The sequence below is a fragment of the Dendrobates tinctorius genome, unplaced genomic scaffold, assembly GCF_039654945.1.
Source record: "Dendrobates tinctorius isolate UK_male_01 unplaced genomic scaffold, ASM3965494v1 ptg000254l, whole genome shotgun sequence".
In the NCBI taxonomy this organism is placed as follows: domain Eukaryota; kingdom Metazoa; phylum Chordata; class Amphibia; order Anura; family Dendrobatidae; genus Dendrobates; species Dendrobates tinctorius.
The window spans coordinates 17,773,835-17,790,000 of NW_027361921.1; the positions used below are offsets into that span (position 1 = coordinate 17,773,835).

The 16,166-nt window shown below is 48.9% G+C and overlaps 1 protein-coding gene across 1 annotated transcript in view; it reads left to right on the plus strand.

The window, feature by feature from the left end:
- TRPM2 (transient receptor potential cation channel subfamily M member 2) overlaps window positions 1–16,166 on the plus strand; it is a 1,217,227-nt gene that overhangs the window by 14,635 nt on the left and 1,186,426 nt on the right. The gene's annotated exons all lie outside the window — the stretch shown is intronic.

Genomic DNA, 16,166 nt, shown 5'->3' on the forward strand with positions numbered 1-16,166 from the left:
TGATCACCTTTCACAGTTGTGATATTCACAGACGTGTGACATTCCTGCCACCATTTTTCAATGTCTCCTCTCATGCCAATCCAATAGAATCGCCTACGGTCTATGACTTATGTCTTTTGCACTCCAAAATGACCAGACACATCATGATAGGCAGTGAGGACCATGGGTACATCTCTCCCTGTGATCACAATTTGATGGAGATGAGTAACGGTGATGTGATCCACGCTACTGCGATAAAGCAATCCTTTCTTCACAAAGAACCTTTTTTGCTTTCTCCACAGACACAGTAATTGAGGGTCTGCATCGCCTCTGCAACATATACCGGGAGGTTTTCCCGCGATGAGTAATTCCAAAATTTCTGCTAACACTCGACTTTGCGACTATACTTGTATCCATGTATTTTCCAGTTGCGGAGATTCTTGACTGGCTTACTGAGATTGAAATGTATACGAACATTTAAAAGTACCACAACACTGTATACTGATGTACACTATGAATACCTTTCCTTTTTTCTACTTTTTAAATTCTGGTGTAATACATAGTGAGCCTGTGAGTGTCTGTGTCTGACTCCGGAAGCATAGACGGAAATTTAACCCTAGACTGGGCACACCTGGTATGTGCTGATACAGTACCTTGTTTCAAAAATTCGTATTAAGGTATCATCTGTAGGATAACCAACTGTTGGGGGGGATCCTCTTCTTGCCGCAGACAAGCACGACACTGAGACAGAGTTTGTATTGAACAGGTCCGTTTTTAGTGTCTATCCTTCTGTCGACAACAGCAATTCACCACAGCCATTTCACATTTCTCTGTACACAGGCCCCGGTACCTTCACTTCCTTTGTAACTATAATCGTGGCGTCCTCTGTGGCTCTTCCACTGTGGCTGGCCTAGTCCCAACCACCACAGTGCTGCACCAGTTGAGCACACCATCCGTATGATAGCCCCAGGCCGTCTGCCTCTGCGGCTACCGTCCTCTGGCCCAACCCCCCTGTGACCGTCTCAACTGCCAGTCCTCTCTGGAGCCTTTCCACTGTCTCTATTTCCTCAGCAGAACTTCCTCTTTACTGTGCTCCCTTCGCTGACTGACTCTTCCAGAACCTTCCCTCAGCCTTTTATACTTCCAGTTCTGTAACTCCGCCCACCATCACCTAACAGTTTCTCTGACCAATGGCAGTTATTCAGTCCCACTCCTACACTCTCCACTGCCCTCCAATGGGCAAGCTAAAACACTGCACCCTTTCTCTTTATCTTAGCGGTTTCACACCTACACTGCGCTACACCTCTGCTTCTCACTACAGGCTGGTTTGTCTGTCAGTCCACCTTCCCTACATCATCCATAGTGAGTGAGTGTGTGTTGGTTACGCCTTCTATATATACAGTGAATTGGAGAAACAAATTTTTACACTATACTCGATACAGCTTGTATCTTGTTATACAGTACCTTTGTTCGACATTTAGCATTACGGTCCAATCCATACTGTGTAAGCGTCTGAGAGTGACTACGCGACTATTTATACGGAGATTTCAATTGTCCCCTAAAACATATATACTTGCTATCTTGTTATCCAGGAACTTTTTTACAACATTTTTTATTATGGTCAAAACCAAACTGAGTGAGCATCTGAGGGTGACTACGGAAATATATACCGATATTTTCAATTTGGCCAACACTGTATACTGCAGAACGCTTCTGATACAGTAACCTTTTTAGCTATTTAGATTCTGGTGTAATCCATAATGAGCCTGCAAACGTCTGTCTGTTACTCTGGCAATATATTTGGATCTTTAAGATTACCCCAACACTGTATACAGCTGTACGCTTGTGTTACATAACCCATTTACAGCTTTTCATATTCTTGTGTAATCCATACTGGGCCTGAGAGTAGAGTTGAGCGAAGCAGGTCGGTCAGGATCAAAAGTCGCCGACTTTCACCGAAGTCGGGTTTCGTGAAACGAAACCCGACCACAGTGTGAAGATGGCCAAGCGGTCGGCGACCCAAGCTTCAAACTCAAGTTTCGCCGAATGCTTGCACGTGACTTTTTTCAGCCAATGAGAGAAGCTGAGCGTAGCTGGATTGGGAGGGAGAGAGAGGGAAAGAGGGAGAAGAGAGAGAGAGAGAAGAGAGAGAGATTTTGCCGCCTCTGGGGTTAAAATTCATGCCAGGTGTGTTTACAGTCCTCCACTCACTGCCGACTTTTCTCCCCATTGACTTGCATTGGGTTTCGTGTTTCACGACTTTTCCCGACTTTTACCTATAGTCGGCCGATTTCGTTCGACTCGACTTTTGAGAAAGTCGGGTTTCATGAAACCCGACTCGACCCTAAAAAAGGCAAAGTCGCTCATCTCTACCTGAGAGCATTTGTGTCTGCCTCCTGAAATGTATACGGAGAATCAGAATGTTTACACTATACTATATATACCTTTTATCTGGTGATACTGTACCCTTTTTAAACTTGTTATTTTTTTGGTAATCCATACTGAGCCTGTGAGCATCTGTGTATGCCTCATGAAATATATACGGAGATTTACTGTTATCCATAGACTGTATAGAGTTGTACAGTTCTGATACAGTACCATATATCTGCTGGTATTTTGGGCCCATTTTCAAAAACATGAGGAAGTATGGTGGAAGAGAACACGGATGTGGGCATGGAGGGCCACCTGGTACTGATGATGGTGGTGGTGCATCTGCTGGTAGTACCAAAAACACAATAGCTGCTAAGGCAGGAGGTGTTGAGCCAGCGTCATGGTGTAGCTCTGGAAGGCCCGTAAGGCTCCCTTTTCTGGGAGTAGGTAGACTGCTTTTAAAGCCGGAGTATCAGGAACTGTTTGTGGCTTACATTGCTGAAACAGCCTCCAGCTCTATCGCCTCCTATTCTGAAGTTGTAAAAAATGCAAGCACTGAGTCGTAACTGTAGGCTTCTGGTCAGGAGCAACCCTTTTCCTTGTGTCTTTCACCCACACCAAAAGTGAAGGATGTGGAAGCACACACCTCAGATTACACCATGGAGCTCTTTTCACATACCATGCCTGGGTTAATTAAAAATAGGGTCCATCATGTGCTGGAGCAATGCAAATGGGGCAGATCACACACTGGAGCAGCATCTAAGGGGCACATCATACACTGGAGCATCATCCATGAGGCCCATCATGTACTGAAGCTATGTAAATGGCGCAGATCAGACACTGGAGCAGCATCTAAGGGGCACATTATACACTGGAGCATTACAAATGGGGCCCATTATATATGGAGCATTATTAGAGCCCATCATACACTGGAGCATCATCCATGAGGCCCATGATGTACTGGAGCAATGTAAATGGGGCAGATCAGACACTGGAGCAGCATCTAAGGGGCACTGTCACGCTCACCTCCTCCCCGGCGCCTGGCACGCTCACCTCCCCGGCTCTGGTCCGCTCTGCGGTGTCTGCAGCCGCTGTCCCGACCGCCGCTGTCCCTGCTACCTCTGCCCGGTCTCCTGTCACTGCCGCTCCATCTGCCGATGCCGCAGCTCCACCGATTGCTGCGCCTTCTGTCTCCTCTGCCTTCCGTGCCTCCACACCACCTGGGGCTCTCCGGCGCGTCCAGTCCTCTCGGTCCGCCCCTTCAGCTGGCACCTGTCAATCATCCTTCCTGCGGCCGGTCCCTCCTCCTTCACACAGGCGTACAGCTAGATACGCCCCCTAGACCTGGCGTCCTATCTCCTGGCTCCATGGTACTGCTGCACTCTGACCCGGAAGTTCACCAGCGTGCTCTATATCAGGCAGCCTCACCCTATGCTCTCTGCCTGACTATCATTTGTGGTATCGGGTCCATGCGCTCCTGCGTTCCTCTTGTCTCTGCGCTGTGTACCACTCCGTGGCCTCCGCTGACTTCCCTGTTTGGAACTTTCCTGTGTTCCCTCCTAGATCCAGTCCGTTCCTGCCTCTGTCTTCCTGCTCCTGTGTCTCGTCCTGTACCGGTTCCTGCCGCTCGCCATTGCCATTCACGTCTGCTGTCCACCGCCGTTCCCGCAGTCTCTGCAGCCATCCCTGTGGCCGTCGCCATCTCCCATCTTGTCGCCTGCACTTTCCTGCCTGCATACTCTTCTGGCTGTTCCTAGGTATCAGCTTCCGCGGCGATAGTCTCCCTTGAGTCTGCCCCTAACGCTCCCTGTATAGGGGATGTTCCACGTGGTCAGCTTGCCCGAGGGAGGTTCGTTGTCGCAGTCCTGAGGGTTCACTTTCGGAGGTCCCCAGTCTCACAGTATAGTCAGGCCATGGACCCCTCTGGTACCCCGACTCCGAACCAAAAGGAACACGTGTTCCTGCGAGAGAACCAAACAAGGATAATGTCCTTCCTCAAGTCTATGGAGTCTCGTCTGTCCTCCCTTCAGTCCTCTGATCCCACCAGCGCTTCCCAAATGGTGGGTCTCCAGCAGGAGCTCGCTCAGCAGCGCGACACTCAGGCCCATATTTTAAATTACATGGCCTCAGTGGATATCCGTCTCCTGGCTCTCCAGTCCGTGGCCTCTGCTCTGGCCCAGGCAGCAACCCCCCACCCCTCACCCCGCTTGGCAAAACCTCCATGGTATAATGGTGATCCCAAGATATGCAGAGGGTTCCTAAACCAATGCTAGCTTCACTTCGAGCTGTCCCCCCTGCAGTACCCTACGGATTGGGCCAAGGTGTCCTTTGTTGTGTCCCACTTGGAGGAGGAAGCTCTAGCTTGGGTAAATCCTCTCTGGCAGCGAGACGACCCCATTGTCTCCCAACTCTCCAATTTTTTGGACATCTTACGGAAGGTGTTTGATGAACCGGGACGTTTGGTCTCTACTACAGAGGCGCTGTTTAATCTCCAACAGGGCACGCTCTCGGTAGGCCAGTACGCCATACGCTTTTGCACCCTGTCCTCTGAATTGGGGTGGAATAACGAGGCCTTGGTGGGAGCTTTTTGGTGGGGACTCTCTGGTCGAGTTAAAGATGAGTAGGCGGGACGAGATACTCCAGCCTCCCTGGAGGATTTGATCTCCTTGGCTACCCGTATCGACCTCCGCTTTCAGGAGCGATCCCGAGAGGCTGCTAGAGAGAGGAGGTCTCGCGTTCTGCCAGCCGCTCGTAGTCCACCTCGCTCCCGCTCAGTGACATCCTCGGCGGCTTCTGCACCGGAACCCATGCAAGTGAATCGTCTCAAGCCGGTGGAGGAGCGTCGGAGAGAGAGGATTGATCAGAGGCTCTGCTTCTATTGTGGGAGTGCATCCCACTTCCTCCACTCCTGTCCTATACGCCCGGGAAACTCCGCCTAGGACAGGTAAAAGAGGCCTCCCTAGGTAATTGTGATTCCTCTCTACCCCTGATTCTCTCCGTTCTTTTGCACATAGGCTCCAAACGTTCCTCTGAGTGGGCCTACATTGATTCAGGTGCTGCCGGCAATTGTATTCAGTTTGAGGCGGATAAAAGACTCCGGATCCCTGTTCGATCCCTGGAGACTCCTCGGCAGATTGCTTTGGTCGATGGTCGACCCCTGCGGATGTCCGTCACTCCGGTCACTGAAGAAGTGGAACTGCAGATTGGAGCCTTACACCGGGAGAGGATAGTCTTTTATGTCCTGCCTTCGTTATCTCATACCATCCTCTTGGGTCTGCCTTGGTGGCGAACTCAGGAGCCTGTCTTGGATTGGCGCTCTGGGGACATCCTGCATTGGGGACAGTCGTGTCAAGCCGGATATCTGTCTGCCGTCCAACCAAAGAACTTCATGCCTTCTACTCCAGTCTCCACAGGATTACCTTCGGCCTATTGGGCCTTCTCTGACGTCTTCAACAAGAAGGAGGCGGAGGTTCTGCCCCCGCTTCGGCCCTATGATTGCCCGATCGACCTGGTCCCAGGTTCTACACCACCCCGTGGTCGGATCTATCCTCTATCTCCCTCCGAGACTCTGGCCATGACCGAATACATCCAAGAGAACTTGGCCAGAGGTTTTATTCGCTAATCGTCTTCGCCGGCAGGAGCAGGGTTCTTTTTCGTCAAGAAGAAGGATGGTTCCCTTCATCCCTGCATTGATTTCCGGGGTCTCAACGATATCACCATCAAAAACAAATATCCGTTGCCTCTCATTCCGGAGCTATTCAACCTTCTACGGGGAGCACGAGTCTTCACTAAACTGGATCTTCGCGGGGCTAATAATCTGATCTGCATTCGCCCCGGAGACGAATGGAAGACCACCTTCAATACCTGAGATGGCCACAATTAATATTTAGTCATGCCCTTTGGCCTGTGCAATGCTCCCGCGGTATTCCAGGAGTTCGTCAACGACGTCTTTCGAAACCTCCTCTACTCCTGTGTGGTGGTGTATTTGGACGATATCCTTGTGTTCTCCGCGGACCTGGCTACCCACAGAAAAGACGTCCGCCAAGTTTTATTATGCTTAAGAGAGCAACGTCTTTATGCCAAACTTGAGAAGTGCGCCTTCGAGCAATCGTCCCTGCCATTCTTGGGATACATCATTTCCGACTCTGGTCTACGTATGGACCCTGGAAAAGTGTCCGCCGTGCTCAAATGGCCGCGCCCCCAAGGGAGTCAAGGCGATCCAACGATTCCTTGGGTTTGCTAATTATTACCGGCAATTTATCCCACACTTTTCTACTCTGACCACTCCTAACTCCGCCTTGACCCGTAAAGGAGCCAACCCTCACCTCTGGTCCCCAGAGGCCGAAGATGCCTTTCTGACGCTGAGATAAGCTTTCTCTACCGCCCCTGTAGTCCTTCGTCCTGAAATTAACAAGCCTTTTATCCTCGAGGTGGATGTGTCAGCCATTGGAGCCTGGGCAGTTCTTTCCCAGAGATCTTCCTCCGGTCGGCTACTCACCTGCAGTTTTTTCTCTAAGATGTTTTCCACAGCCAAGAGAGAAACTACACTATTGGTGACAGAGAGCTACTTGCCATCAAGTTGGCTTTGGAGGAGTGGTGGTATCTTCTGGAAGGAGCTGCTCATCCATTTAAAATCTACACCGACCACAAGAATCTACACTCACTGGCCACTTTATTTGGTACACCTGTCCAACTGTGTGTTAAGACTTAATTTCTAATCAGCCAATCACATGGCGGCAACTCAGTGCATTTAGGCATGTAGACATGGTCAAGACAATCTCCTGCAGTTCAAACCGAGCATCAGTATGGGGAAGAAAGGTGATTTGAGTGCCTTTGAACGTGGCATGATTGTTGGTGCCAGAAGGGCTGTTCTGAGAATTTCAGAAACTGCTGATCTACTGGGATTTTCACGCACAACCATCTCTAGGGTTTACAGAGAATGGTCCGAAAAAGAAAAAAAATCCAGTGAGCGGCAGTTCTGTGGCCGGAAATGCCATGTTGATGCCAGAGGTCAGAGGAGAATGGGCAGACTGGTTCGAGCTGATAGAAAGGCAACAGTGACTCAAATTGCCACCCGTTACAACCAAGGTAGGCAGAAGAGCATCTCTGAACGCACAGTGCGTCGAACTTTGAGGCAGATGGGCTACAGCAGCAGAAGACCACACTGGGTACCACTCCTCTCAGCTAAGAACAGGAAACTGAGGCTACAATTTGCACAAGCTCATCGAAATTGGACAGTAGAAGATTGGAAAAACGTTGCCTGGTCTGATGAGTCTCGATTTCTGCTGCGACATTCGGATGGTAGGGTCAGAATTTGGCGTAAACAACATGAAAGCATGGATCCATCCTGCCTTGTATCAACGGTTCAGGCTGGTGGTGGTGGTGTCATGGTGTGGGGAATTTTTTCTGGGCACTCTTTGGGCCCCTTGGTACCAATTGAGCATCGTTGCAACGCCACAGCCTACCTGAGTATTGTTGCTGACCATGTCCATCCCTTTATGACCACAATGTACCCAACATCTGATGGCTACTTTCAGCAGGATAATGCGCCATGTCATAAAGCTCGAATCATCTCAGATTGGTTTCTTGAACATGACAATGAGTTTACTGTACTCAAATGGCCTCCTCAGTCACCAGATCTCAATCCAATAGAGCATCTTTGGGATGTGGTGGAACGGGAGATTCGCATCAGGGATGTGCAGCCGACAAATCTGCGCCAACTGTGTGATGCCATCATGTCAATATGGTCCAAAATCTCTGAGGAATGCTTCCAGCACCTTGTTGAATCTCTGCCACGAAGAATTGAGGCAGTTCTGAAGGCAAAAGGGGGTACAACCCCTTACTAGCATGGTGTACCTAATAAAGTGGCCAGTGAGTGTATATATGAGAGGCTGAGGAAATAAGAAAGCGCAATAGGGTCTTATCCGGGTGATGTTAGGAATAAATGATAAGAGATTTACTCACCTATTCCAGGAGAGATAAGAGCACATAAGTCGACTGTCAGCTGCTGCACGCCCGAAGGTCCACTTCGTGACCGCCAATGTGAATCCTTATGGATAAGATATTTTTTGGACTTACTGTGCGCTGCTTGACAAAGTTCAGTGATGCACCATAAAGGGGTTAAAACGTTTATTTTCCAACGCGTTTCGAAGTTTCTAATACTTCTTCCTCAGGGGATGACATGAATTCATGTCACCCCTGAGGAAGAAGTATTAGAAACTTCGAAACGTGTTGGGAAATAAATGTTTTAACCCCTTTATGGTGCATCACTGACCAGAAGAATCTGGCATACATCCAGTCAGCAGAAAGACTTAACCCCCGACAAGCCAGATGGTCGCTGTTCTTTGCCCGGTTCGATTTTTTTAGCTTCATTTCCGTCCCGGTGACAAGAATCTGAAAGCAGACGCTCTATCCAGGTCTTTTCTGGTCTCCGATAATGAGGAAGAGCCATTACACATTGTAGATCCCGGTAAAGTCATCATGGTTGCACCCATTAACCTGACTTCATTGCCGCCCGGTAAGACCTTTGTGCAAGAGAACGAGAGGAAGCGAGTGTTATAATGGGGTCATGCCTCCAAGCTGGCCGGCCACGTGGGTCTCAAGAAGACACTCTTTCTCATCTCTCGTTTCTATTGGTGGCCATCTCTTCTTCAGGATGTCCGAAGTTTTATCGCCTCCTGCCCGTCGTGTGCCAGAAACAAAGTTCCTCGGCATCTACCGTCTGGTCTATTACACCCGCTTCCGATTCCTTTGGTCCCGTGTCAGCATGTCACAATGGACTTTATTACTGATCTGCCACAATCTTCTGATCACACTGTCATCTTGGTCGCGGTGGATTGATTTTCCAAAATGGCCCATTTTATTCTGCTGCCAGGGTTACCCTCCGCACCTGAATTACCAAGGATTTTCGTCACCCATGTCTTCCGGATTCACGGCTTCCCCAAGCATATCGTTTCCGACAGAGGGGTGCAGTTCACCACGCGGTTTTGGAGGGCCCTATGCCGTATGATGGAGGTAACGTTGGACTTCTCCTCTTCCTACCATCCTCAGACTAACTGCCAGGCAGAACGAACAAATCAAATTGTCGTGACCTATCTCCGGCATTTTTCCAATGTCCACCAGAACGACTGGTCCAACCTGCTCCCGTGGGACGAATTCACCTACAACAACCATTACAGTGAGTCCTCCTCCAAGTCACCCTTCTTTATTGTATACGGGCAACATCCAGGTGTTCCTTTGCCGGTAAGTCCTGTCTCGGGTGTGCCGGCGGCCGATCTTCTGACCGAGGAGTTCTCCAGGGTCTGGCAGGAGACCAAAACCGCACTTGATCATGCCCAAGGCTGGATAAAGAGACATGCCGATAAAAGACGCCTAGATTCTCCACGGTACCAGCCCGGAGATAAAGTATTGCTGTCTTCTAAGTTCGTCCACCTGAAGCAACCCTCGTATAAACTGGGTCCTTGGTATATAGGTCCGTTCGAGGTCTCGGCTCGTATCAACGATGTGGCCTACAAGCTGAAACTTCCCGCTTCGCTTAGGATTACAAATTCTTTCCATGTCTCTCACTTAAAGCCTGTTGTACTTAACCGCTTTCAGCCTACCACCGGCCGTTCTCCTCTGCCTGTATCTGCACAGGAAGTCTTTGAAGTCAAAGACATTCCTGCAATGAAAAAATCCAGCGGTAAGACTCTTCTTAATTGATTGAAAGGGTTTTGGTCCTGAAGAGAGGTCTTGGGAGCCCTGGGAAAACATTCAGGCTCCTCGTATCTTGGCCAGATTCCTTTCCGGTCTTAAGAAGAGGGGGCGTAAGGAGGGGGTACTGTAAAGCTCACCTCCTCCCCGGCACCTGGCACGCTCACCTCCCCGGCTCTGGTCCGCTCTGCGGTGTCTGCGGCCACTGTCCAGACTGCCGCTGTCCCTGCTACCTCTGCCGCGGTTCCTGTCACTGCCGCTTCATCTGCCGATGCCGCGGCTCCACCGCTTGCGGCGCCTTCGGTCCCCGCCGCCTTCCATGCCTCCACACCGCCTGGGGCTCTCCGGCGTGTCCGGTCCTCTCGGTCCGCCCCCTCAGTTGGCACCTGTCAATCATCCTGTGGCCGGCCCCTGCTCCTTCACACAGGCGTACAGCTAGATACGCCCCCTAGACCTGGCGTCCTATCTCCTGGCTCCATGGTACTGCTGCACTCTGACCCGGAAGTTCACCAGCGTACTCTATATCAGGCAGCCTCACCCTATGCTCCCTGCCTGACTATCGTTTGTGGTATCGGGTCCACGTGCTCCTGCGTTCCTTGTCTCTGCGCTGTATACCACTCCGTGGCCTCCGCTGACTTCCCTGTTTGTGACTTTCCTGTGTTCCCTCCTAGATCCAGTCCGTTCCTGCCTCGGTCTTCCTGCTCCTGTGTCTCGTCCTGTACCGGTTCCTGCCACCCGCCATTGCCATTCACGTCTGCTGTCCACCGCCGTTCCCGCAGTCTCTGCAGCCATCCCTGTGGCCGTCGCCATCTCCCATCTTGTCGCCTGCACTTTCCTGCCTGCATACTCTCCCGGCTGTTCCCAGGTATCAGCTTCCGCGGCGATAGTCTCCCTTGAGTCTGCCCCTAACGCTCCCTGTATAGGGGGTGGTCCATCTGGTCAGCTCGCCCGAGGAAGGTTCGTTGTCGCGGTCCTGAGGGTTCACTTCTGGAGGTCCCCAGTCTCACATGCACATTATACACTGGAGCATTACAAAGGGGGCCTATTATATATGGAGCATTATTGGAGTCCATTAGACACTGGAGCATCATCCATGAATCCATGAGGCCCATCATGTACTGGAGCAATGTAAATGGAGCAGATCAGACACTGGAGCCGCATCTAAGGGGCATATTATACACTGGAGTAGAGTTGAGCGAAACAGGTCGGTCAGATTCAAAAGTCGCCGACTTTTGCCAAAGTCGGGTTTCATGAAACGAAACCCGACCACAGTGTGAAGTTGGCCATGCGGTCGGCGACCCAAGCGTCAAAGTCGGGTTTCACCGAATGCTTGCACGTGACTTTTTTCAGCCAATGAGAGTAGCGTAGCGGGAGCGTAGCTGGAGTGGGAGTGGGAGAGAGAGAGAGGGAGAGGGAGAGAGAGAAGAGAGAGAGAGAAGAGAGAGAAAGAGATTTCACCACCTCTGGGGTTAAAATTCATACCCGGTGTGTTCACAGTCCTCTACTCACTGCCGACTTTTTTCCCCATTGACTTGCATTGGGTTTCGTGTTTCACGACTTTTCACGACTTTTCCCTATAGTCGGCCGATTTCGTTCGACTCGACTTTTGAGAAAATCGGGTTTCATGAAACCCGGCTCGACACTAAAAAAGGCAAAGTCGCTCATCTCTACACTGGAGCATTACAAATGGGGCCCATTATAAATGGAGCATTATGTGGAGCTCATCAGATACTGTATGGAACATTATATGTGACTAATTATTTGGTATGGAGAAATATATGGGGCTCATTATTGTGTATGGCGCACAACGTGGTGGCCATAACACTGTATGGAGTAATATACTGTCCTGTTTTTGAGCTTTTGAGCTATTGTACAATTTAAAATAGATCAGTCATGTCATGTAAGCAGTGAAGTATGTGTCATTGTACTCTACCTATATTTCTGTGGCGTATCGGAGCATCATGAGTTGTGGTATGTGTTAAAGGGGCGCACTGACACTCTTTGGCCCAGGGCACACAAAAACCTGGAGCCAGCCCAACCCCCCCACAACTATAGCCAAATAACCCCCAGTTTTCAATGTGTAACTATTATTAGGAAGTAAATTAAGGTTGACAAGCTTCAGTTATAAGAATTGATGTTTTTGGCATTGAAATGGGCACTGTAGGTGTGTTTACTGTCCTCCACTCCCTGCTGACTTTGCTTCCCCATTGACTTGCATTGGGTTTCGTGTTTCAGTCGGCCTCCGACTTTTCCCTATAGTCGGCCGATTTCGTTCGACCCAACTTTTGCGAAAGTCGGGTTTCATGAAACCCGACTCGACCCGAAAAAAGGCAAAGTCGCTCATCTCTAATCCCTACTACTTTCAAGGACTGTCCCTGAGCATTGTTAATGGACATTGCAAATAGCAGTTGAACTGGAAACTGGAGGCGTTTAAAATTCAAAAACAAATCAGATGGAATGAGTGGAAGTCTTGGAATGAAAACGTCCTCTCCTTTGGCACATCCTGTTTCTGAGCTGTGTATCTATCCCTATTTTGTGTGATAATGTCTTCTGAGCTGTGTACCTAATCCTGTCCTGTGTGATACTTTCTGCTGAGCAGTGTATCTAATCCTATCCTGTGTTACTGACTGCTCAGCCGTGTATCTAATCCTATCCTGTGTGATACCGTCTGCTGAGCCGTTTAGCTAACCCTATCCTGTGTGATACTGACTGCTGAGCCGTGTACCTAATCCTGTCCTGTGTGATACTGACTGCTGAGCAGTGTATCTAATCCTATCCTGTGTGATACTGTCTGCTGAGCCGTGTATCTAACGCTATCCTGTGTGATACTGATTGCTGAGCCATGTACCTAATCCTATCATGTGTGTTACTGACTGCTCAGCCGTGTATCTAATCCTATCCTGTGTGACACTGACTGCTGAGCTGTGTATCTAATCCTATTCTGTGTGATACTGTCTACTGAGCCGTGTATCTAATACTATTCTGTGTGATACTGTGTGCTGAGCTGTGTATATAATCCTATCCTGTGTGGTACTTTCTGCTGAGCTGTGTATCTATTCATATCCTGTGTGATACTGACTGCTGAGCTGTGTATCTAATCCTATCCTGTGTGATACTGACTGCTGAGCCATGTATCTAATCCTATCCTGTGTGATACTGACTGCTGAGCCATGTGTCTAATCCTCTCCTGTGTGATACTGACTGTGGAGCTGTGTATCTAATCCTATCCTGTGTGATACTGACTGCTGAGCCATGTATCTAATCCTATCCTATGTGATACTGGGCTCCCCCTCCAGTCTGTGTCAGAGGGTGGTCTGTGTTGGCACGGTAATAAATTGTGTTATTTCCAGCTTTAGAGATGGACAATAATACCATAGAAATGATAAGAATAATAGGCCAAATTGTCTGGTGAATTGGAATGTGTGGGGTTAAAATTTCGCCTCACAACATAGCCTATGATGCTCCCGGGGTCCAGACGTGTGACTGTGCAAAATTTTGTGGCTGTAGCTGTGACGGTGCAGATGCCAATCCCGGACATACACACATACATACTGTACATACAAACATACACACACACACACACACACACGCACACACACACATTGAGCTTTATATATTATATATATATGTATATTTATATATATCTAATATATATAGCTTAAAGTGTGTATGTATGTATGTATGTATGTATGTGTGTATGTATGTGTGTATGTGTGTATGTCCGGGATAGGCATCCGCACCGTCGCAGCTACAGCCACAAAATTTGGCACAGTCACACGTCTGGACCCCGAGAGCGTCCTAAGCTATGTTGTGAGGCGAAATTTTAACCCCGCGCGTTCCAATTCACCAAACAATTTTGTCCCTATCTACATAATGGGGAAAAAGTGTGTGCGCATCAAGCCCCGCCCCTCATTACGATGTCATAATGCCCCTATTTGCATAATGAGGAAGCAGTGTGTGCGTATCAAGCCCCGCCCCTCATTATGATGTCACAATGGTTGCCATGGCGACGCTGATGTCATCATAGGTTGCAAGCCCTGCCGCCCATTATGATGTCATAATGATTGACTATGGAATGGAGGATGTGTGATGGGTATATGGGCACTGGACTATGGGATGGAGGATATGTATGACGGGTATATGGGCACGGGCCTATGGGATGGTGGATATGTATGACGGGTATATGGGCACGGGTCTATGGGATGGAGGATATGTGATGGGTATATGGGCACTCGACTATGGGATGGAGGATATGTATGACGGGTATATGGGCACGGGACTATGGGATGGAGGATGTGTGATGGGTATATGGGCACGGGACTATGGGATAGAGGATATGTATGATGGGTATATGGGCATGGGACTATGAGATGAAGGATATGTATGATGGGTATATGGGCACTCGACTATGGGATGGCGAATATGTATGATGGGTATATGGGCATGGGGCTATGGGATGGAGGATGTGTGATGGGTATATGGGCACTCGACTATGGGATGGAGGATATGTATGATGGGTATATGGGCATGGGACTATGAGATGAAGGATATGTATGATGTGTATATGGACACTCGACTATGGGATGGTGAATATGTATGATGGGTATATGGGCACGGGCCTATGGGATGGAGGGTGTGTGATGGGTATGTGGGCACGGGCCTATGGGATGGAGGATGTGTGATGGGTATGTGGGCACGGGATTATGGGATGGCGGATATGTATGATGGGTATATGGGCACGGGACTATGGGATGGAGGATATGTATGATGGGTATAAGGACATGGGACTATGAGATGAAGGATGTATGATGGGTATATGGGCACTCGACTATGGGATGGAGGATATGTATGATGGGTATATGGGCACGGGCCTATGGGATCATGGATATGTATGATGGGTTTATGGGCACGAGACTATGGGATGGAGGATAATTATAATTTGCTATAGTTAACCACAGTTAGTTACTATGCCCGGGCAGCGCCGGGCTCTTCAGCTAGTATATATATATATATATATATACAGTGGGGCAAAAAAGTATTTAGTCAGTCAGCAATAGTGCAAGTTCCACCACTTAAAAAGATGAGAGGCGTCTGTAATTTACATCATAGGTAGACCTCAACTATGGGAGACAAACTGAGAAAAAAAAATCCAGAAAATCACATTGTCTGTTTTTTTTTCATTTTATTTGCATATTATGGTGGAAAATAAGTATTTGGTCAGAAACAAGCAAACAAGATTTCTGGCTCTCACAGACCTGTAACTTCTTCTTTAAGAGTCTCCTCTTTCCTCCACTCATTACCTGTAGTAATGGCACCTGTTTAAACTTGTTATCAGTATAAAAAGACACCTGTGCACACCCTCAAACAGTCTGACTCCAAACTCCACTATGGTGAAGACCAAAGAGCTGTCAAAGGACACCAGAAACAAAATTGTAGCCCTGCACCAGGCTGGGAAGACTGAATCTGCAATAGCCAACCAGCTTGGAGTGAAGAAATCAACTGTGGGAGCAATAATTAGAAAATGGAAGACATACAAGACCACTGATAATCTCCCTCGATCTGGTGCTCCACGCAAAATCCCACCCCGTGGGGTCAGAATGATCACAAGAACGGTGAGCAAAAATCCCAGAACCACGCGGAGGGACCTAGTGAATGAACTGCAGAGAGCTGGGACCAATGTAACAAGGCCTACCATAAGTAACACACTACGCCACCATGGACTCAGATCCTGCAGTGCCAGACGTGTCCCACTGCTTAAGCCTGTACATGTCCGGGCCCGTCTGAAGTTTGCTAGAGAGCATTTGGATGATCCAGAGGAGTTTTGGGAGAATGTCCTATGGTCTGATGAAACCAAACTGGAACTGTTTGGTAGAAACACAACTTGTCGTGTTTGGAGGAAAAAGAATACTGAGTTGCATCCATCAAACACCATACCTACTGTAAAGCATGGTGGTGGAAACATCATGCTTTGGGGCTGTTTCTCTGCAAAGGGGCCAGGACGACTGATCCGGGTACATGAAAGAATGAATGGGGCCATGTATCGTGAGATTTTGAGTGCAAACCTCCTTCCATCAGCAAGGGCATTGAAGATGAAACGTGGCTGGGTCTTTCAACATGACAATGAT